General features: G+C 35.6%; 1 long non-coding RNA gene across 1 annotated transcript in view; it reads right to left on the bottom strand.

The window, feature by feature from the left end:
• Positions 1-24,275, bottom strand: part of LOC120608212 (uncharacterized) — a 66,047-nt gene that overhangs the window by 26,755 nt on the left and 15,017 nt on the right. Inside the window, exon 2 of the long non-coding RNA XR_005654336.1 lies at positions 18,946-19,001. This is a non-coding gene — a long non-coding RNA (uncharacterized LOC120608212). The remainder of the gene's footprint in view (positions 1-18,945; positions 19,002-24,275) is intronic.

Here is a 24,275-nt window from a genome sequence, read left to right as displayed (position 1 = left end):
CATTTTTCAATTTGAATATATTAGCTGTGTCTACATAGTAAGAGGAAATGAAATACTGAGGCAATGATTTGGTAATTTAGGCCATAAACTTATATTTACAAGGAAAACATAAAGTAATTGTGACAAAACAGGTTTTTAAATTGAATTACCTAATGTAATTGCTTCAATTTTCTCTCCCCACTTTTTTTTTTTAATAGATGTGTAGTCATAGCCTTTGGGAGAGATAAAGAAATTGTGGGTGCCTGAAAGTTGGACTTATGTGCTAAGGGATACACTCCTAGTGACAGTACAAAAGCTATTCTAGGTGCAAAATACTTGTCTACTAGTCATATGCTCTTCTCACTCCAATGCTAGGTAATATTATCAGCATATGGCTTCCATATGCAACCTGGTTGCTATTTTTGTTTTTTTTTTTTAAGATTTTGTCTATATTTCTCGAGACCTGTGCAATGAAGTCACCTGGTGACGGGAACAAAATACAGCATTCTTTAAAGGCATGTCATTCTGCTCTCACAACAGAGGCATCAAGTTATGGTACATTTAAATACAAGCGAGTGTATTAGATTTAACAAATGAAAGATCTGAACACCAAAGAGATATCGAAATAGGCAATTGACGACCTTTCACACTCCACCTGAAATTATAAAAAGGTGACATAAGAGGTAGTTCAGGTCTTTCGAAAGAATCACTTCCTTCCTAGAGCCAGTTATCCACCTCAGTTTCTCAGCTTTTCTTCTAAATAGCAACGCTGACGCTTTATTAGTTAATCAATACGACATGATACAGAATATGGTTATCATAAAATAATCATACCCTGGAGCATTTTGAGGCATGAGCCAATGGCCTCTAATCAGATTGGGTTGAGATTACCTTTGGATAACCACACTCTTGGGAACTGTCTCATTTCTATTATGAGTACATTTTATAATAGGGAAAAATGTACAGTTCTGCAGGGGGAAAATGAAGTTGGCATCTTGTACCTAGCAATCATTTCAGTCGAGCCGAGAAACATTCCTCTTTTTGAACAAAGTCAAACTATGCTTTGTCTATTCAAGCAATGTCTGACTAAAGAGGCAGCTCACAGGCGGTGTGGGTAATGCAATACAATGGAAACTGTATTTTACTTTGGCATTGCAAGTTTCAAATTATATGCAAACATTCAAAAAGGGCATTTGAAATTTGGCATGCATGTTTATAAATGGCACATTTTAAATCTGGAGTGGGTTTAGGTGTCTAGGTTACAATAACAGATGATCTCCAATATAAAAATGGAACAAAGCTCTTCTTTAACTTCCTACAGAGAAAGATGTTCATTTCTGCTTCAATTATAATCCCAGACACACTGGAGATTCTGTTAAGAGCAATTTCCTCTATTTCTCCTTATCCTGACTAGCCAAATTTTTAATCAAATTATATATATTGGAAAGTTAAAGACAGAAAAGCCCAGTGAGCCATGAAATACACTTTACAACAGTATGCATAGCACTTACCCCTTTGGTTTAGAATGATGGAAAAATCTATTTAAAATGTTAGATGAACACACTGCGGGCTGCAGAGATGATTATAAACTCTTAGAGCTATATGTTTTAATCCTAATTTTCTATGCATAGTATTTATATCCAGGAATTTTTAACGTGAGACAAATGATAAAGAAAGAAAATAGATGGTGAAAATACTTATTCAAATTACTTTGTGATGGAAGTAAATACTTGTAACTAAGAATGAAAGTAAGCTATAAGAAAGTCGAACAACATTATTGCCATATGAATAGAATCAGATGATAGTCTTTGTGGTAGTCAAAGCTATATAGGTCTCATAATAAAACAAAATTATTTCAGTTTGATCTTTTGAATGAAAGGAGAGAAGATGGGACATAATTCTAGGACACCATAAAGAGAAATAGTCTCATTTATGCATTTGTTACATTAGAATTAAATTTAGTTTCTATATGACAACCCTGCTTTTGATTAATGATAGCCCTTTTCAATGCTGGATATTTCAAGAGCCTCAGAATATCTGTCTTGGGTCCAAAAATTGCTTAATCCTTCCTACTATTTCATTTCCTCAGAATTCTACTTGATTTCTGCAAAACAGCTAGGGCAGCTGGGCTCCTGGCTTGAAAGAAATGAAGCCTGGCCAAAAAAGAAACCAAGCAAGGATTTTTTTACTCATCATTAAAAATTCAACTCACAGAATTAGATGGAAGAGTCCATTTTTAATTATTCGGAGATCAGAAAGGCTCCCTACTTCAGATTTCTCCAAGTTGGTAGATTATTTGTGCTTTTTCTAAAAGTCTCATTTTGTTTTGCCAAAACAGCCTAAATGCAAATTGTGGCGCTCCCTCACACATCCCAGAAAGATAGTTAATTGAGGGCCCTGGAAGCAGAGCTAGACTGAAAAAGGCCGGGGAAAGCTCATTCTCTTCTAGAAGCAGTGACTCAGGGCCCAATCCTGCCCTTAACTAATATGGGAGTTCCTGGACCCAACGTTCCTCTTCCATAACTTTAATGTCCTCTGCCCCATTAATTCCCTACAATCTCTACTCCACCACAGCAGTTTTCTCTAAATCACTGCATCGTCAAATGAATGGTTTTACCAACATTCTCCATGAGAATTGTTACATTCAACTCTATTAATCACCTGGCTCTTGAAATTCCTTCTTACTCATGTGACAGTTCATAATTAGTTCCTCTCTGCATTCTGTTGATCTTTCTCTACTTTGACAGGTCCTTTTACTTCCTAAATAGAAAACATCTTCTCAAAACCAAGAATATCTTCAATGCTTTGCTCTCTTCTTTCATAACATGAACTATGTCAAATCCACAAGTCCACCTTTGACTTTTCACCTGTTATTAGCTTCTTGTCTCCCACTAACACTCAAACTTGACAAGGACTGAGCTGACTTGCTGTGGTCCGCAAATTCTAAGATGGCTCACTGTGTTTCTTGCCCTTGGTATCCACATCTTTGTGCCATCCTCTCCCCTTAAGTGCAGGAAGAGCCTGTGGCTTGCTTCTAGCCGATGGAAAAAGGCAAAGGTGTAGAAACTGAGCAGATGTTATTAAGGTCCCTAATCAGCTGACTGAGTTAATCAAAAGGGAAATTATCCTAGTTGGGCCTGAGCTCATCAAGTGAGACCTTTAAAAGAGGGTACATGCCTTCTTTAAAAGAAAATACTCGAAGCAAGAAAGACACTCTCCTGTTGACCTTCAAGAAGTAAATGACCCTATTGTGAACTGTTTAGGGAGAAGAAGCTGGGGGTCTCAGCCCTATAATTGCAAAGAACTGAATTCTGTCAACAATCTGAATGAGCCTGGAGGAGGACTCAAGCTCCAGATGAGCCCTGGCTGACACCCTGACTGCAGCCTGTGGGACCCTGGGCAGAGGACCCAACTAAGCTGTGCCCAGATGCCTGACTCATAGAAAATGTCTATTGTTTTAATCCAATAGGTTGTGGTAATTTGTTTTGCAGCAAAAGAAAACTAATATTCTACCTTTCCCAACTTCTTTACTATGTGCTCTCACGTTCAAAGCTTTAAAGTTAATGGTGACTCCTTCCCCGCATCAGATATAAGGCTTGTCTTTTTTCTTGAACACCATCAATTGAATTAAACTACATTTCTTTATTTTATTCAAACCCCTCATTCGTTCAGCAAATATTTGCTGGACACTGTGTCCAGCTCTGGATATACAATGATGAATGAAATAGGCATGGCTCCCACCCTTATACAAAGTAAAGTTTACAGTGAATAAATCAAATATGAAAAATGTAATTGCAAGGTGCTTTGAGAGAGTTCCGCAGGGAACTTTAACCTAGTCTGGTTGGGGGAGGAGGCAGAGAAGGCCTTGCTACCTCAAGCCTGAATTATGTGCCAGTATTCTAATGTGTCTCCCTGTTTTTCATTCTTCCAGGCAGTACACATGAAATTATTGGGGTTCACCTTTCTTTTTTTTAATTTTAATTTTTCAATTAGAGTGGACATTCGATATTACTTTATATTAGTTTCAGGTGTACAGTATAGTGGTTAGACGTTTATATAATTTACAAAGCGATCTCTCTGATTAGTCTAGTATCTACTCGGCACTATACATAGTTATTATATTATTAATTATATTCCTTATGGTGTACTTTACATCACTGTGACTATTTTGTAATTGTCAATTTGTACTTCTTAATCTTTTTACCATTTTCATCCAGCCTCCCAAACCCCCATCCCATCAGGCAATCACCAGTTTGTTCTCTGTATCTATGTGTCTGTTTTCATTTCGTTTGTTTATTTTGTTCCTCAGTTTCCACATATAAGTGCAATCATATGGTATTTGTCTTTCTCTGGCTTATTTCACTCAGCATTAATACCTTCTAGGTGCATCCATGTCATTGTAAATGGTACAATTTCATTTTTTATGGCTGAGTAATATTCCATTGTATATATGTACCACAACACTTTTATCCAATCAGCTATTGATGAGCATTTAGGTTGCTTCCATATCTTGGCTATTGTAAATAGCACTGCAGTGGACATAGGGATGCATATATCTTTCTGAATTAGTGTTTCAGTTTTCTTTGGATAAATACGCAGAAGTAGAATTGCTAGGTCATAAAGTAAATCCATTTTTAATTTTTTTGAGGAACCTCCAAACTCTTTTCCATAATGCTGGTACCAATTTGCAGTCCCACTAACAGTATATGAAGGTTCCCTTTTCTTTTTTTCCACATCTTTGCCAACTTGTTGTTTTTTGGTTTATTGATGGTAGTCATTCTGACAACTATGAGGTGATATCTTATTGTGGTTTTAATTTGCATTTCTCTGATAATCAGTGACATTGAACGTCTTTTCATATGTCTATTGGCTATCTATCCATAGGCTTTGGAGAACTGCCTATTCAGGTCCTCTGACCATTTTTTAATTGGATTTTTTTGGTGTTGAGTTATATGAATTCTTTATAAATTTCGGATATTAACCCCTTACCTGATGTATCATTGGCAAATATCTTCTCCCATTAAGTGGATTGTTTTTTCGTTTTATTGATGGTTTCCTTTGCTGTGCAAAAACTTTTTAATTTGATGTAGTCTCCTTTGTTTATTTTTTCATTTCCCTTGCCTACAGAGATATATCGGAAAAAATATTGTTAATAGCAATGTAAGAAAGTTAACTGCCTATGTTTTCTTCTAGGAGTTTTATAGTTTCGGGTCTTACATTTAATTCTTTAATCCACTCAAAGTTTATTCTTGTATCCAATGTAAGAGAAGTTGGTCCACTTTCATTTTTTTTGCATGTATTTGTCCAGTCTTCCCAACACCATTTATTGAATAAGCTGTCATTACCCCATTGTATATTCTTGCCTCCTTTGTCATAGAGTAAATGACCATACAGGCGTGGGTTTATTTCTGGGGTCTCTATTCCATTCCATTGATCCATGTGTTTGTTTTTATGCTAATACCATGCTGTTTTGATTACTGTAGCCTTGTAGTATAGTTTGGTATCAGGTAGTGTGATACCTCCCACTTGATTCTTCTTTCTCAAGATTGCCATGGTTATTTGGGGTCTTTTATGGTTCCATATAAATTTTAGGATTATTTGTTTCAGTTCTGTGAAAAATGCCATTGGTATTTTGAGAGGAATTGCACTGAATCTATAGATTGCTTTGGGTAGTATGGACATTTTAACAATGTTAATTCCTCCTATCCATGAGCATGGTATATATTTCCATTTATTTGTATCTTCATCAATTTCTTTCTTCAATGACTTATAGGTTCCCAAGTACAGGTTTTTTACCTCCTTGGTTAAATTTAGGGTTCACCTTTCTCAAAGATATTTCAAACATGCTGGCCTGTGAGGACTTTTAACGGTTCCCTATTACCTCACAGATATAATAAACAAAATATTAATATGGCTGTAGCAAATGTCAATAATCCTTTATCTAACAAAGTCCCAGAGAGGTTTAAAGACTTGGCTGAAGCCATGGAAATGGCAGAAATAAGACTGAATTTCCTGTAAGCTAACTGAATCAAATTATCTTTTTACGCTATTGGTACTTATTTAATAATATAAAAAAATTATCTAATCATGAGTATGGAGCTTACAAATATTATAGATTAATCAGGTATGGTCCCAAAAGGAAAAGCACTTAATCCATTTTTGGCTCTTATCTCAGGAACATTTCGATTAGTCTACATGCTTAAAGCTAATCTAAGATCAATATTTGGTTAATACAGCTGGCCTCATGGCCTATGACTGTAAAACGAGGGTCACACTTATATTTATATCTAAATTACAATAACTCAAGAGACTCTCACCTGCCAAATAGGAATATAGGATTGGCTCTGATGCACCTGGTGCTTCACCCAGCCTCCTTTGACATCAGGTCTCTCCTACTGTGGTTTGGATTTTAACAGGCGTAGCTTCCCTTTTCTCCAAAGAATTGCCTTCAGGTGCCTCTTCATTGGGAAGGCTGTTCCAATCTTCTACACCTTTGCTGAACTTCAGCCAAAGAATGGTTGATATTCAGACTCTAAAAATCATGCCTATTGCCTCAAAGTGGGACCAAATGTGAGCTGCTATCCACCCTCCGGAGTTTTTGTGTGAGGTCTGATTGAAGCTAATGTCCAGCTGAGACCTCATTCTTGGGTAGCTATCCCCGCCTGCCCAGTCTTGCTTCCCCCATGCTCTTTGGAGAACAGTCCTCGAATCAATCACTTGAATAAAAATTCTCATCTCAGGCTCTGCATTTAGGAAACTTATTCCCAAACAATAAACTTACTCAAAGTATTTGTTTCTATGAGCCACCAAAGGGAGCTTCATCTGTGTCCGCTAGCCAATCTGTCATGGAATCTCATGCGGTGTTTACCACCTTCTCCTCCCCCATTCAGATGTCTTCACCACTGGCCAGGAATCTGGTTGAATGAATCCCACTGCTGAAGGCTCTCACTCCGAAAGTCAACAATGTTCATGCCAAGGACACTCCTTTGGCTAGTCCTCAAACTGCCTGTCCTCAGGATGCCACAGCTGACTGACTTCCATGCAAGTTGGCAATATAGCCTTCACTTTCGCTTTCTGGACACTGGGACATGCAGGCCCCACAGCAGCTCTGCTTGTGCCCAAAGTTTCAGGAGGTCTGATTTCTGGCCTTTATTTTTCTGATCCTGAACTCATTTCTAAGAGCAGGTAGCAAAGCTGACATCATCTCTTTACAATCCTTTTGCAGCCTATGTCCCTAACCAAACACATTCCTCCTGTTCCAGTGAAAAAGCAAAGCCCTGTGGTATGCAGGAGTGTGCGGGGTGGAAGTGTTGTCTACATTAGCATCTCTGGCACTGAGTTCAAATATTTTTTTTCTTAATTTCGTTTTTATTTGAAGCCTGTATCAAGGAAACCTTCCTGAAACTATTTTGGATAGAGAATTTCTGTAAAGAACAGATACAACCTGTTTTTAAGAAATTCTTTCATAAAAGTTATTAATATGTGCTTAAATAGGAGAAATTTTGAAAGTATAATTCTTCTAGCTTACAAAATTTGTTTGGTTTTAAATATGGACATTCTAGAATGAAATCCAAGGTGTTCCATTTCTCTTAGAGTTTCAGTGTTTATGACATTTTCTCTAATATTTTATTACAAGCATTTTCAAGCATATAGCAAATTTGAAAGAATTTTATAGTAAACATCTCTATAACCATAATCTAGATTTTATTATTAATCTTTTTCTATACTTGCTTCATCATATATCTATATATCTATCCATTCCTCTGTCAATCCATCTTCAATCTATAACGGCATTTTAATTATTTTTTAAAAGACTTTTATACTGTGATTTAGAACAAGAAGTCTAAGTGAAAATAAGTTCTAGCAGATATCTCTTCAACAATAAAAATTAGAAGCATAATCTGTTATGGTCTTAAGAAGCTATACGTGACAAAGTGGCTTTGCAAAGGAATCTTAAATTGTCTTAAAAAACACTAGTTCTGGGTGAATATTGCTTTAAAGCCATGGGTAAATCAGTCATGAAATAAATTGCATGGAAAGTTAAGCAGAATGCCAGGTAAAGTTTTAAGTAATAATGCTCTAATGCCCTGGTTTGTTCAATCATCAATGTGGGATGCTATTTTTATTTAATCAGTAGGTAAATGTGCCTATTCATTAACACTTGTGTACGAAGTCAGAAACCTGAACTTCACTTATAATTTTAATGCACTAAATGAAATCATATATTTTAACACAATGATTTACAAAGATCTCAATCACTTCTCTAACATTTACATTTATATGACCTAATCACTTGAAAGGTGTAAAATTAGGAGCAATATACTCCATTCTGTGATCTCATTTTTGATAGAGATCCAAGAAAAAAGACATGGAATTTTGGTTTAGCAGAAAGCAGACATGCATTTTCTCTCACTCTTGTAAAAGTAAAATTTGATCATGTTGGTCCACCCAAAGTAGTTTTATCATCTTAAATAAAATAACCAGACAGTTGCCTCAAAGAGAGATTTGGCTGATTTACTGCCTACAATTACAATTTCCTTGAGAATGTTATAGAAGGATAGAATGGTGTTGAAAAACAAATCCCTGCATAAAAACAGAGCAAAATCCCAAATCCATGGACTACAGTTACATTCAAACTTGGTGACAGGGTATCTCTATGAATCCCAAAATACAAGTAGGTGGGAACTGACCAACAACCACCACGAGATCTGTCTTCTGTCAGCATCTGTACAAGCGGAAGCACAAAGCTGTAGAGTATCTGCCAGATATGAGAACAGGAGATCTCAAAACTGCCTATAGAAATTCACTGAAATCATAGCAGGCCAATTAGAAGACAGCAGCTGAAACTGGCAGGATTTTACTTCCAGAAGCTACTTAGCACTTCTACGTGAGTTGAGACTGGGAAGATAATACTTGTGGGGCCCCACCCTGGAGCTACGGGGGATGAGATCTGACGAGTACATGCTCCCCTTTTCATCCCTTAGACAGTTCTATGAGATATATTTTACGATTCTCCAGGGTCTTATAAATCAGGATCTCCTGAATCAAACACTGGTGGCACCAGTTGTCTGTAGCTATGGCCGACTCCATAACACAGCCTGGTGCTGTCTTTCTCTCCTGCTCTGTGATCTCTCACTTTAGCATCCTGGAATCCTTCCCCAAATAAACCATCTGCACACAAGTCTTTGTCTTAGGCTGTACTTTTGGGGCAACCAGTATTTCAAGGAGAGAGGACACAATTGTATTGAATGCTGCCAAGAGCCTGGTAAGGGTCCACAGGATGTGGCAGATGAGATTCCTGGGGACCCTGAAAAGCGCAGTTCCAGTAGAGTGATAGGGTAGAAGCTCAGTCAGGGGAGGCTGGAGAAGACAGATGTGGCATTGGAGACAGTGAACTGTAGGGCTCTCTCAAGGGCCCATAAACCGTGGACCCTTGACCTCTCAGCAGCATTCAACACAATTGACTACTGTCTCCGTTTTGGAATATATCACATTTGGCAGTGATTTGGGAGAAGAGAAATGGGCCAGTAGTCAGAGTGATATGTGGAGTCAAGGAAAGGCTTTATAAAACAAGGAGATAGTAGATCATGGGGATGATGAGCATATCCAGTAGAGACGGAAAACTCATGCAAGTGAGAGAAGGGAACATTAAGAATGAGAGTGGGTAGGATCTTGAGCCCACAGGTCAGGGTTGGACTTTCATTCCTAGAAGCAGAGGGAAGGCAGAGTACAGGCAGTTCTGGAGGTGGGTATGTTTGATGATTCAGACAGTGAGAAAATAATTGAATTCATGTCTGGTTGCTTCTATTTTCTCAGTGAATTATATTGTTAGGTCAAAAGCTGAGAAGAGCAATAGCAACTTTGAAAAAAGGAGTGAAATAATTTTGGAAACTAAAAACACAAACATATTAGGCAAGCGATTGCTGAGTTGCACTTAGTGTCCATTTATTTATTTCACTGGAAAGATTGCTAACTCATTTCAATCCCATTTTCAGGACAGATGGCTTTTTAAAACCACAGGTTATACCCAAGTACGGTTTATTTCTAAAAACTCTTTGCTATCAACATGATGGAGTTGGAAAGAAGATTACAAGGTAGAAGGGCAAGACAGAGATCTAGCCTCTCAATCAGAAGCAAGGTGGCAGTGAAGGCCAGTCGAAGGACAATGGTCCAAGGGGGAACACTTAATTCAGGTCACACAACTGGCTCAATGTTGTCCATGTCCATCAAAAAACTCCTACTGAAAATGCACTGATGATTTTTCAGAAACAGAACAATTTAGAACATACCTTTTCCTCCAAACAATGCATTAAACAGAAAGATCGGTTTCTCCTTAAAAAAAAATCATACGAATTTATTACAGAGGTGAGCTTTATTAAATGACTGTAGGCTTCCAAAACGATGAGCCTACATAGAGAGTTAATAAGTACCATGCCGGGCAGTGACATCACTGTTTCCCTGGTTACCCAATGTGGAGGCAGAAATGAACAAGCCAGATCTAAATGCAATATCTAACAGGGTGAGGGTGTTTGAACTTTTAATGGCCATGAGGTCGGTAAGCCTTGTAACTCAAAATGTGGTCACTCAAAACATGTAACCAAAAAATGTCATAGGGCCTATCAACTCATTGCTTATGGCATTGTTGAAATATGTTCTATATTTATTGACTTTGGTGGAAGCTAAATGTAGCTGGTTCACTGGCTATACCTAAAGTCCTACATTAGGGCTCTGTGGATATGTCAACACAAAAACATACACATATTTTGTATTTTACACAGAGTTAGCTGATAACAAGTATGTAGTAAATATCACGAGATTTAAAAGTCTGTATGTGCTTATTTATGTAATACACATGGCTCATTCCTTTTAGTTAAATGACACCTACCTATTCATGGAGACTCTACTCTGAAAAGTTAAAACAATAATTTTCTTACCTTGATGAAACTCAACTTCATTTTTCCTTTGTGCTTATCATAATATGTAACAAACATATTTTTTTTTAAAGGTGATTGTCTTTGACAATTGTCTTAATCATTTTTTTTTTTTTTTGGAGTAACTCTAATAAGTAAACTAGAATAATTATTCCCATTTTAGCACTGGCAAAACTAAAGTACAGAAAGGTTCAAAGTTCTGTGTAAACTCAGCTTTTACTGTGGTTGTAAATACTTTTTGTTTTAGATTGGCTGTAAGACCAGAGGCCAAAGAAGACAGCTTCTAAATAGTGCCTCATCCTCACACCTAGGATCTGGACAGTTGTATTTAAGTGCCAAGTTTGATAAATAGTAACTAGAAGATAAAACACAGTGTGGCTAGCTGACACAGTGCCAAAAATTCGGCCTAGGTAACTACTAAACATGCCTGAACAAACTATATTTTCCATCAGAAGTGTAAAACAATTTTTTGGCAGTTTTGCAGAAATCCTCATTTTTCAGTGTTTAACAATTTCACATCATTTGGACAATAACTTTCTAGCCTTCTTTTTATCAAATTATAAGTTTCCAATTATTTTATGGAGCTTTTCCTTTAAATCAGTATAATATCTCAGCTTTTTTTATAGCTCATGATTCTCAAAAAATATTTTAACTTCTTTTCAGAATTTTCGGGCTGCACACTATAGGCCATCAATCTAATAAGAATTCATGCAGATGAAAAGCACTTTTTTTTTAAGTTTTTCTTTAAAAAAGTAAAATAAAAGCAGGCACAGCATGTCTTTGCCATGTAGAAAATGGCAAAGGAATTAGCTTTGGCTGAAAACCAGTTGGTTGAAATAATAGATCAGCTGACAGGACAGTTTCAGACAAACTATTTTTAGGCATGAGCTTCCATTATTTCTATTGTATGTTTCTTTTCATTTTAGTTAGCCTTGATAACCCCTTATAATTATTTTTAATTTTTATCAGTTGTGAATTTCATAAACAGTTCAAAGAATCAAACAGCTTTAAAAACTTGGAATAAATATCTACTTCATTTCTACTACCACTCTCCCAAGTAACCATTTAGAACTCTGAGAGCAGATTCTCTGGTTTACTTTCTTAGTTCTAAATAATATGATTATTTTATGAGTTTTTACTTTTAGACATTATCTTTCAATTTCCCAATATAGAAGATGAAGTTTTAGATATCTTTTATTTCCTGCTCCTCCACACAAATATACACTTTTCACCCCCAAATTTGGCCCTATCACAATTTTGGTTAGACTGCTATTCAGTACTTCCATTGCTTAAATGCTATCCTATCTATGCAAAACAGCAAAGAATTGTAAGGTCATGATCAGAGAGAAGAAACCTAGAGAGGTGAGCCAGGAATTTGGGCTATATTCCCCTTAGTCATCTGCTGATTTTATACTAGGTGACTGAAGAGCTGAGCAAAGCTTCTGATAGACCCATAAGACTAACAGGACAAAACTGGAGTTCAGTGCCCACCAAGTAAAAGGATGTCTAGGATGTCTTCCAGGTTTTAAATTGAGATAATTAAAGGTTAAGTTCTGGGAGTAAAGAGTAAACTGGAACTAGGCCAATCCTCAAAGAGATTTTGAAGCCTAGCTGGAATTCTCTCAGTCCTCTAAAGGATTAAAGTCATCCAATATTGTCAATGGAAATAAACTAAAATTTTTGCTGGAGTAAGAAGACCTCATCTTAGACCTCAAAGTATCTGTACAAGCTTTCATATAAAATGACTGACATTTGATCAAAATAACCAAGTACATAACAACATGGTGAAATATCAAGCGAATGAAGATAATGGAGTTATTGAATATAGACTTTGAACATAATACTTATTATGTTCAAAGAAATAAAAGACAAGATAGAGACTTTTGTTAAAATTTTGGAAGCTATAATAGAAAAAAATCAAAAACTTAAAAACGATAACTTATATTAAGACCCCAATGAATAGATATGACAACAGATTAAACATAGTTGAAAAGAGAATCAATAGATTGGAAGATAGATCAGATAAAAACATCCTAATAAAGCAATTTTCTGTTTTGTTAGTTAGTTTGTTTTTTTGAAAATTGCTTTCTGTAAGAAATATAGAGAACACAGAAGAGAAGAAAAATTGGGTAGAAATAATGTTTGAAGAAATAATAATTAAGGTTTTTCTAAAAATGATGCAATATGCCAAACCACAGATTCAAGTCATATTATAAATCACAAGCAGAATAAACACACACACACACACACACAAACACCCTTAAACACATTATAGTACAACTACAAAACATCAAGGACAAAAAAAAGAGATAAAAACAGAAAAATGATAGATTGTCTTTAAAGGGACATCCAGTAAAACAAGAGAATGAAAGCTGAAAGACAATGAAACAATTTTTAAAAGGCAAAAGGAAAATAAATCCCAACCTAGAATTCTGTTTCCAGAAATAGTAATGCTCAATAAAGGAAGTAAATACATTTTCAGACAAAAATTGAGATTAATTATAGGATGTTACTCAGGTAGAAGAATTATTTCAGGGAAATTCAGAAATATGGAGAGGAATGAAGAGCAAAAAACAGATAAATCTGTGGGTAAACAAGTCAATATTGATTACAGAACACAATAGGAATTCTTTTGGTTTAGTAAATAGTAAATAGTTTGAGGGTTAAAAACAGAGAAAATTAAAATACATGACAATAATGGTAAATAAGTAGAGAGAGTGATAAATGAAATTTAAGTTTTTTAAAGTCTTTGAATTGTCCAGGAAGACATAAAAGTACTATTTTATATTGGACTCTGCTCATCAAGAATATGTTATAATCTTTAGGATAACCACAACAATAAAGGTAAAAAAATATATGACTATTAAGAGAAAGCAAGAGGATTTAAAAAAATTAATTTTTAGTGCATTGTGCTATATGTAATATTTGATATTTACTTTTTCTACTTACAATAAAATTGCTAAAATTCATCCATATATTTTATCTATATGTTATTTAGGTATCTAATCTTCTGAATTGGTTTTCTAATTTTGCTTTTTCTCTCTACTTTCTATATCTTTTATTTTACTTTCTGGGATATTTCCTAAATTCTATCTTCTTCATCTATCTATCTTCTATTTAATCTAAATCCCATTCATATACTTTATTATAATTTTCATTTCTAAAAGTTTGTTTCTTTGTTCTCTGAATGCTTTACTTTTACACAGTGACATGTTCTTATTTTCTGACCATCTTGGTCATAGCAGAGGCTTTCTTTGCCCTTCTGGTATTCCATGGATGTTTGTTTAAACCAAGTGTTGTCCACTAGAAAGTCAATTAGAAACTCTGCATGTACATGTGGCTTGTTGACTGTAGTCTTCATTGCAGAGCGATCTAGCTAAGCCTATTCTCTGGGAGATTCCCAGTATTAAGACCTTACTTAGTTCTATTCCTTGGGGACTTCTCGATGTCAGGATCTCAGTTCTTTTCTCTCCCCCAGACAAGATTTCTATTTTTTCTGCCAGGTGCATGTTGGTTGACAGCCAATAGTCTGGGAGCTGAGAAGGTCAAGGGCTGTTGCTGTGCAAGGTGGGAAAGGAATAAATAATAATTACTTCATTAACACACTGTCAGTGAAGCCTTAACCCCATCTTCACCTTCACCTTCCAGAGATACCTGGGTCTCGGGGGATTTTGCAATGTAAATTGAGTTTCTCTGTTCAGTTTGCCTCTCTGACAGTTTAGGACTGCTTTCTCTAGTCTGCTAAGTCAGTACTTATGTGCTTTTCAGCCTCCAAAATTTTGAGACTATTGCTTTCCTTCCTACTCTCCCTTTTGTTTTATGTTTGTGCCTTTAACTGGAAATTCGACTTAAGCTTTTTAAAGGATTGTCAGATTCAATTCAACAAGCATATATCAAGCACCTATCATGTGCCAAATTCACAGATGCATCACAACATTAATGGGTTTGTGGGCTTTGGGCTGTTATTAAATGCTGGACTGAAATGATAGATGCTTCTCAAGTCTTTATTGTTCTCTTCGCAACCACTGGCTACTTTCTCCAGCTCTGAGGTCCTTTGTTTATTTTATTTCATTTTCTTATTTTATTTTTTCTCTAAGGTATCATTAATTCTTTTCTTCATCTGCTATTGACTGGAAACATCTTTTCTCATCTTAAATTTCCTTTTAGATTTAAGTACATAACCTATTTCCAAGTCTGTGTCTTCTTTCTACATAAAAATGACTCCTTTACCAATCTGGAACAAATAAAGAAGATTTTAAACTCTGTCTAGTAAGAAAAATTATCTCCAATTTGTATTCAAGCTAAAAACGGATCATCCTCCCTGCTCCTATTGGACAGTGCCATGACTCTGTGTCATACACCTGGCGGTAGTGATTCAGAGCTATTACAAGTAAGCGCTCTATACATTAAAAAGTTTATTATTTACTATGGCTCCCTACATACCACAATTTTCACATGCGTGGGGCAGTACTGCTTTCTGGAGGCATAGTGTCTGAATTTCAACTCTACTAGTTATCAGCTATATGACTTGGGATGAATTACTTTTTCGAGCTTCATTTCCTCATCTGTAAAATGAGGATGATAATGACACCTCCTACAAATGACAGCCTTTTCTTCTGCAAAATGAATATAATAGTAGTATCTCTTTCAAAAGACCATTTCGAAGATTAGATGACTTAATACGTTAGGTCCTTAGCATAGTACTAGGTGCAGTAGACATCATGTGCTATTTATTATCATTATTATTATACTATAATTATTTCTCTCTTAATTCTATTTAACAGTTTAGGAAATAGAAGTCCAAAGCAGTTTATTTAATTTGTCCATGGCTGCAGAATTAGTCAACAGCAGAGCTGGAATGCAAACTCTGGCAATTCTGATAATGGTAACATCTCTTTTTAGAGCGTCAATATAGCACTTGTCCATTTAAAAATTTGGTTCATTTTAGTCTTATTAAGCATTTATAAATTGCCAATTATATACTAGACAACATGGAATTTAAATGAAATAAAATGGACTCAGGTGGGAGGAATAATTTCACAAATAGATGAGAAGAGAAAGTGGGGTCGTGTTCATGCTTTGGAGCAGTCTGGCACAGGTGTCAAAGCCTGGGTGGGTGTGGCGAGCATCTACATGGAGTGAGGGGTGAGGGGCAGCTACAGCTCTGGGCAGGATGTCAGAGCCCAAGTGGGATGAAAGGGGCATTTGTGTGGGGAATGGGGTAGCACTGACAAAGGGAGGTTGATAACTACACACAGGGCAGTTAATCAAATAAGTAAATATATTAAAGATAATAGGAGTCGGATATCTCACTGTCAGAGAAGGGAGTTACAAACATGGAAAAGAAGAAAACTAAAATTGACTTGGTGGCGTTAGATTGTAATTGAGGGTATTGGTACAAACTGTGTATCTGTTCAATAAAGAGTAGTTTATAACCTTCTCATAAGAAAGAACTCAAGCCCATATGGCTTCAGGGGAAATTTCCCTAAACATTTAATAAAGAAATAATAACAATTCTATTCAAACTCTTTCAAAAAGTAGGGAGGGAAATACTTCCTAACTCATTCTATAAGGCCAGCATTACAACAATACCAAAAATCAGACAAAGATAATACAATAAGGGAAAACTACAAACTGATATCCTTCATGAACCTAGATGCAAAAATTCAAAACAAAATTTTAGCAAATCAAATTAACAATATACTAAGAGGATAGTACACCATAACCAAGTGGGATTTTTCCTAGAAATGCAGGTTAGGCTTAACATTAGAAAATCAGGGGACCTCATCATGTTAATGACCCAAAAAAGAAAAATATAGAACCATCTAAATAGATGCAGAAATGACGTCTGACAAAAATCCAATTGAGATTCTCCTATCACTTTGTCAAGGAACGCCTCTGTTGAGAATCACAATTTTAGAGGGAGTAACATATAGATAATTGTCTATCCTGTTCCTGAAGATATACAAAAGTGGGACTCCATAGCCATTCAATTACCTCTGACCTAAACACATTATGCTATAGTTTAACTCAGTATTTCCCAAACTCTGTTCCTTAAAACACTGGTGTCCTTTGAAATATAAGGCTCTTCTTGTACCCTCGGGATACATATTAACATATTAAAAGTTCTAACTCCAGAGAAGAAACCATATCCAAGATTTTTTTCTTTCACGTGAATTTCAATCATTGCTGTCCTATCAGGGAAAATTATTCTATATTTGCTACTAAAGCATTTTATTTTGACCCATCCATCTGTTCTTGCTTATATATTGAATAATATTTACAAGAGTTCAGAAAACAGCATGGGCAGAGCAATGCGGGACAACCTCATGGAAGGGTAGATGTTCTTGACTCCGACCTGCTGCCAGCATGGTCTCCTTTGGAAATCACTTGCATTATGGCACTCCCCCGCTCGTCTACCTTCCTGCACATGCCAGCTCTCTACCCCCAACAAAGAAACTGACACATTTCCCTAGCCACTTTTCCAATTCTTTAATTTTAATACCTTTTAACTTCATTAAAGAGTCTAAAATTTTTTTTTCTCCCAGATTTATAAAAACCGTAAGTTGTCAAGAAAACATTTTAAAATCACAAAGTTATCTGTCAAAAAGATACTTTCGCTTGACTTGCTGAAGCACTTTAAGGGGGCTTCTCTCCATATACCAAGAGAAGCCATGTGGCAAAAATGAAATTTCTACTGGTGTTTTCTAACTGCTACGGTCTGAATGTTTATGTCCCTCCAAAATTCCTATTTTGAAATCTTAAATCCTAAAGTGATGGTATTAGGAGGTGAGGTCTTTGGGGGGTGATTAGGTCATGAGGGTGGAGCCTCACGAATGGGATTACTGCCCTTTAAGAGAGACCCACGTTTCTACCATGTGAGATTTTAGCAAAAAGAAAGCTGTCTATGAAGCGGGAAGTAGGCTCTCACCAGACACGGAATCTGCCAGAGCCTTGATCTTAGAATTCCCAGCCTCTAGAACTGTAAGAAATAAATTCCTGTTTATGAGCCACCCAGTTTATGATATTTCATTATAGCCCAAACAGACTCAGACACTAACACAGTGTTTCTTTCTATAAGCATAGAAAACACTTTAAAGGGAATTGTGTCATGCAAGAGGTGAGTCTATAAAGAAGCTGGGCATCAAGTCATAAACCTACCACAGAAAAACAAAATAAAATAGAAAACCCAGCAGAGCATTTTACTTGTGTGCATCCAGGGGATTAGTGACTTATTCTTTGTGCAAAGTACAGTACATCTTGGAAGCAAATGGTTTAAATAAGGTAGTAATACATTTAAGAGCACCTTTTGAAAGTTACAGTCCCCAAGGAAGACAAACCATAAGAATCTTTCACTGCCGCAAAGAATTCAAATACATTTGTTATAGTTATAGCAAAGGAGCAAAATGAATCGTGGTGTGGTTAGTATGTGGAATTCACAAGAAGCAGTGTTCTCTGCCAGCTTGATTCTGGATAATTTTTCAATTAGCATGCCTTTCCTCAACACTTGAAATAGTTCTTGAATGAGTTGTAAAGTGTTCATGATAACTGCATTAGGCCAAGTTCATTTTGTGTAAACAGGAACAAAACTTCAGCTAACCCAGAACAGTGTGACAAACATTTTGATTTTTCTGCTAAAACCTGACCTGGCAAAATCAGGCCAAATGCTAAAATACATATACTTTGAAGCAAAGGACTATCAGAAGTAATAAACTTGTATCTTAGTATATTTTCTACTTTGGCTTCCATTTCAAAAGGCAAACAAAAGGCCCAAATTATAATTTTAAAAGACCTCAAAAATACACTAATATTAGCTGTAAACTTAGAACATGTAAAAATATGGTAAGAAAAATTGTGGAGAAAACAGATTATTACAATGGCTCATCCAAACTTATTTTCTATCTTTCATGAAAGAGGCTTTCAAAACAAAAAACATTTTTTAATTAAACTAATCCACTCCTGCCCCTTTTTAAGGGATCTGCTCCTTGGAAATTATACCATTTGTACAAACAATTTTACTCCAAAGTATACTTACCAAGGGAATGCATATTTAGTAGGGACTTAGCATCTTTCCAGCACTTGTCATGGTCTCTGTGAAGAACATAAAAGAAATGTAAGATACATTCCTCTCCGTCTAAGGACATTTTATCTTCGTAATTTTAGAAATCTAGAAATAATAACAGAGGTAGTTTAAAAACTAAAATATTTTATTTTCCTAATGAAACATTTTAAAATCTGAATATTAAGCAGAGGTACAATCCTGGACACTCTATTTTTTCATTTTCTTGGATAGAAATGACCATCTCTGTGTCTAGACATCACTTACCACCTTAGAATAACCAAAAAAAAAAAAAAAAGTTTCCTTTCATTAGATTACTGCCTCACTAAATTTGCATTTAGAAAAGATAGTTTCATTGCCCACTGTGACAGCATTAATATTTATTAACTAAGACTATGTCCCACAGAAATACATGTCCATTTCCTAGAAATACATGTGTACCAAGGAATAGCAAAAAAATAGTCATAGGGCAACATTATCCATGGTAGGTGCGAACTGTAAACCCAGATGTCCAACACAACCAAGAACTGTAAACCCAGATGTCCAACACAGCCGAACGGATAAATAGTGGTATGTTTATACAACAGAATACTATGAAGCAATGAAAATGAACAGTGTAGCTACATTCAACAATGTGGATAACCAGTGGAAGAAGCAAGACTAAAGAATATAGTGAGTATGATTTCATTTACATAAAGTTGCCAAGTACCCCAAGCTGAACTATATGGATGTTTCTGGTGCATGTGGGTGCACACTCAAGTGGTAAGACTATAAAGAAAAGCAAGGAAATGATTACCTAAAAAGTGAGGCTAGATCTTACTCAAGGAAGAGGGGACAAGTGTAGGGAGAGGGTTGTGTTTGAGATGAGATATACTAGGCTTCTGACATACTGGTCAAATTACTTTTATTTTTATTTTTTATTTTTTTAAACCATGGGTGGCAGTTACAAAAGGCGTTTCCTCTTACAATCATTTGTAAACTATATGTGTCACATTATCACTTCTTTATAAGTATGTTATAGTTCGCAGTAAAACACTTCTAAAAAACTCACAGGTTACTATGCTATATACTAAATACATACATACATGTGTGTATAATACACACATTAAACCCAAATGGCTTCAAGGAAGAAAAAGAAGTGTGATTCTATATTAGACTTCTTTTGTTCCCCTGCTCTTCTAATGAGCACATATTAAGAGTTCAAATATATTTTAAAAATGAAAGAGATAAGGGTTTAAAAGTACACCAAAATATACTATTCTCATTTGAGAATTTGAGAGACTTAATGTGGCTTTTTGGCTGATGGTGAAATTGCACGTATATATTCTTAGTCTCTCCTTTGTCTGTTGATACAACTTGTTGATATAACCATGCAGAAGCAATACTTGAGAAAAATGGGTATCTTCCTGTCCTTACAGCTGTGACACAGAAGCAGCTGTACTTTGATTTTGATCTTACACTTAATAGCCTGCCCCTAAGTTTTTCCTTCCACTAGCAATGTTGATTCTAATCTTAGAAAAAGTCGGCTTCTCAGAAAAAAACAAAAACAATCCTGAACTAATGTCTGCCTATAAATTACCTGACTTGAGTTAAGCCTTAATCAACCTATTTTTCTCCATGCTCCTGACTCAGTTGGGTACTAGGTTACTGTGTTACCCTTTCATCTGCTCTAGATTATACCTATAATAATGTCTAAATACTGGTAATACAATATCCTCAAAGCCTCTTCCAGCAATGATCCCAATACAAACCTTGGTAACGGACAATATCAAACTCTGATGTATCACACAGGAAAGAATCTGAGTTTACCAACTGCCCACCTCTACAGTCTAGAATAGATTTTCTAAAAGAAGCACAGAAAAATTTGTACAGCAACTTTATTCTCTCCTCTGTGATCATTATTATTCTATAGTTCCTGGGTAGGTCGAAATCAATTTTACATTTAAGAATACCTGAATCTGATCTGTGATCTTAGAAGTTAAATTTCATTGTTCAGAATCAATACCACCAACTAACGTTCTGGTGGAAAGAATGTAGAGAGCAATACAGTTCACTCTTGATCTTCCAAAGGTTTATCTATGGCACGGCTTACTTCAAGCAAACCTTGACCCAAAACTTGGTAGAATAACCAACAATACTGCTTAAGTCACATGTGGTCGACATTCTGTCTATTTAATCTAACATCTAGAATCAAAGCCTTAAAGGCAAAATAATTAGTTGCCTCTTTTTATCTTGGCAAAGATAAACTCTGAGTGAAAATGAGTATCTCTTTTTAGGCTGGTGCTTTATTTCATCCCGAGTTAATACTTCCTCTAATTGTTGTTAAATAAGGTGACTAGGGATGAATTCTGCAAGGAGGAAGAACAATCTTATAATGAAGTTGCATTATTCTATCTAAGTAGTATCTACATTACAACTCATCCTCATTGCTTGGCTCAAAAATACTATGGGTCAAAGGATATTTCCCCAAATATAACCACATATTTTAAGAACATGATATAACAGCGTTATAGGCCATAACTAGTAATCCTGTTCCCCAATAGCACTGTTATAAACAGGGTGACACTGAATTCAAATTTCTCAAAATATCACTCACATTCAAATACAAACTCTAAGACATATTTCACAATCAAAACTCATTGTGTTGGGATTAGTTACTGTTTGGCTTATGTACACCATGGCTGCCCTCACTTATAAATAATGAAAAAAAAAAGACATACATTATATAATTTATTTTATGGAGCAAAGGCAAATGTGTTCTAGGACAAAACGTAAACTTCATATTTAAAAAAAAGTATTTTAACAGAGGAGAGAGAAAAATAATGCCACTTCAAGGAATTAGATCATGGCCATATGTCTCTTTTCCCACTCAGCAATAGCCGGTGACTGAAGAGCGAGATAACCGAAGCAAGATTAGGATCTAGAACCTGCACATAATAGTATAGACAATTTGAACTGAACACTAGACCAGAAATTAAGTATAAACAGTTTATAAATCACATATGGTTTAAAATTAATTAAATACTTATTGCAAGAAGCTTGTTAATTTATTAAAGTCAAGATCACATTCAGATAATTTCAACCATCGAGCAGATTCAATTGCAATTTTATTTCCTTTAATTAATCTCTCTCAATACACATATAGGCATATAGCAAAATCATTATTTTATTGGGCTACACTATTAACTTTATAATTTTATAACTTATAAAGGCCAGGGTGGTGGTTCTTGGTATAAATGCTAGAATTCTGATAAGGGATGTCAACCATGTAAATTCAGCACCTATAGTAGTTATTTAAAATCAAGCTTCCCTCAGCTTGTGGACAGCCAGTGATTGCTTATACAAATAAGTAATGTTCTGTGTATACACAGAAAATAAAACTTTAAATGCTTATCTTTGTGTCAAACTGTGTTTCTTTAAATCAGGCAAACAGACAATTCTCACTCAGTGCTTACCCTTTCTGAGTTAGTGTTTTAAAGTTGACTAACTCAAAGAAGGAATTCTAAAACAATCATCCAAAGCATGACAAAAATGTCACCCTGGTAGACCGGAGTTTTATAAAACTAACTGCATAAGAAGCTCTCAGTGTCTTAAAATGGAATAAAAAAAATCCAAGATGCAACATTTTTGCTATCAGGAAAAATTACAATACATAAATTTAACTTTAAAAATTTGCAATCAACTATTTTATATCCACCTGTGGTCTTTGATTAGTTAAAAAGTGCCTTTCAGTGATTAAATTCCCTCTCATTCAGTGCCCCTGCTTGGGCTCAAAGTTGACAAAATTGCTGGAGAAGCTGGAGAGCTGTGCTACCTTGCAATCGTGAAATAACAGTTCTTTAGATCAGTGGTTCCCAAGCTGACCTACACATTGGAATCATCTGAAGAATAAAAAGCTTCCTGATACCTATGTCCCATCCCAGAAAGTATGATTTAATTGGTCTGGAGTGTGGCCTGGGCTTTGGAATTTTAGAGCTAACTCCAGATGTTTCTGATGTGCAGACAAATTTAGAAACAACTATTCCATATTCTTTCTTTTATATTTTTATCTTAATTTCTTTTCTTTTCTTTTTTTAACAATTTAGGTTCATGTCCATTTTAGCATACTTCCTATATCAGTCTCATGCCATTTTGGGAAATCTATAAAAGCTTGACTTGTTCTGTAAATCCATGGACCCAAAAGCAAAAGTACAGCATAATTGAATTATTTATCATTGTCAAAAGGAGAATAAAAGTAGAAAGAATAAAGGCATGAATAAGCTGAATTTCATTAAATGTTTCTTCATGACCAGAATTACTAGTGCATGGGTGATTTTTCAAATCCAAGCCTTAGAAACTTTATTGTTTGCCATACTAAAATTAGAGAACAGTTGGAAAATTAGAGAACACTGCCTATAATAATCTCGGTTTAAGCAGTCACCTGGATTTGTATGACCTGTTCCAGTTTTCCACTTTATCAGATGAGCAGGGGCAGCTGCTGGAATAATGCATAAGGAACTGGGTCTTACACATTAGGAGAGCTGCGGAGATACTAAGTTCATTAATGTTCTTGTTGGCAAGAATCAAAATGACTTAGAGGCAGCCAAGTTGAATTACAGGTTTGATTTACTTAAGAGATAAATGTTATGCAACATCAGCTTTTTTTTTTTTTGTACATCAGCCTCAAGGCAGTCTTGATGACAAACAGAGTGCAATGCTTCCTTTCATAGTACGATTCAGTTGTATTTCCCTGTAGCTTCTCTGCCTCCTTTGGGGCTATTTGATCTGTCCAGACTAGAGAAGAAAGAAAATAGTTTCAAAGGTTCAAAAGTGTCAGTTTATCAATAGCAAATAAAAGGAATACTAGATATCTTGATCCTTACAATAAAAAAAGCACCCACAACAGATGAGTAGATTGAAACTGGAAAGCATATATCATAGTGTCAGGGAGTCACAATAAGAACATGAAACTTTGCTCTGATACATGCTTTAAATGGGTTGAAGTCTTGAGCTGAGTGTATTGTCCCTTTGAAATTAAAACAATGACCAGTTCATAATGAGGATATGTGGTTGTCACCATCCGAACCCTTCCCACCTCATGACACAATGGAATCTGATGCGGTTCAAAATTCTACTAATAGATGGGCAAACTAAGGCATTACTCATCTAAGTGGGAAATGGGGTAAAGGTGTCTAAGGAGAAGTATGTGATGTGAGTGAACTGTAGCCAGTGTACAAAAAGAAATAGTGACAAGCAGCCGGTGTGTTTCAATTTTAAAGGTTTCTTTGGTTTAGTGAAATAGAATGCTTTCTAAAAGCCAGTAGAGC

The sequence above is a fragment of the Pteropus medius genome, unplaced genomic scaffold (assembly GCF_902729225.1).
Source record: "Pteropus medius unplaced genomic scaffold, Ma_sr-lr_union100, whole genome shotgun sequence".
NCBI classification, from domain to species: Eukaryota; Metazoa; Chordata; class Mammalia; order Chiroptera; family Pteropodidae; genus Pteropus; species Pteropus medius.
The sequence above is the reverse complement of the archived record's forward strand: the minus strand, read 5'-3'. Positions and strand labels throughout refer to the sequence as shown.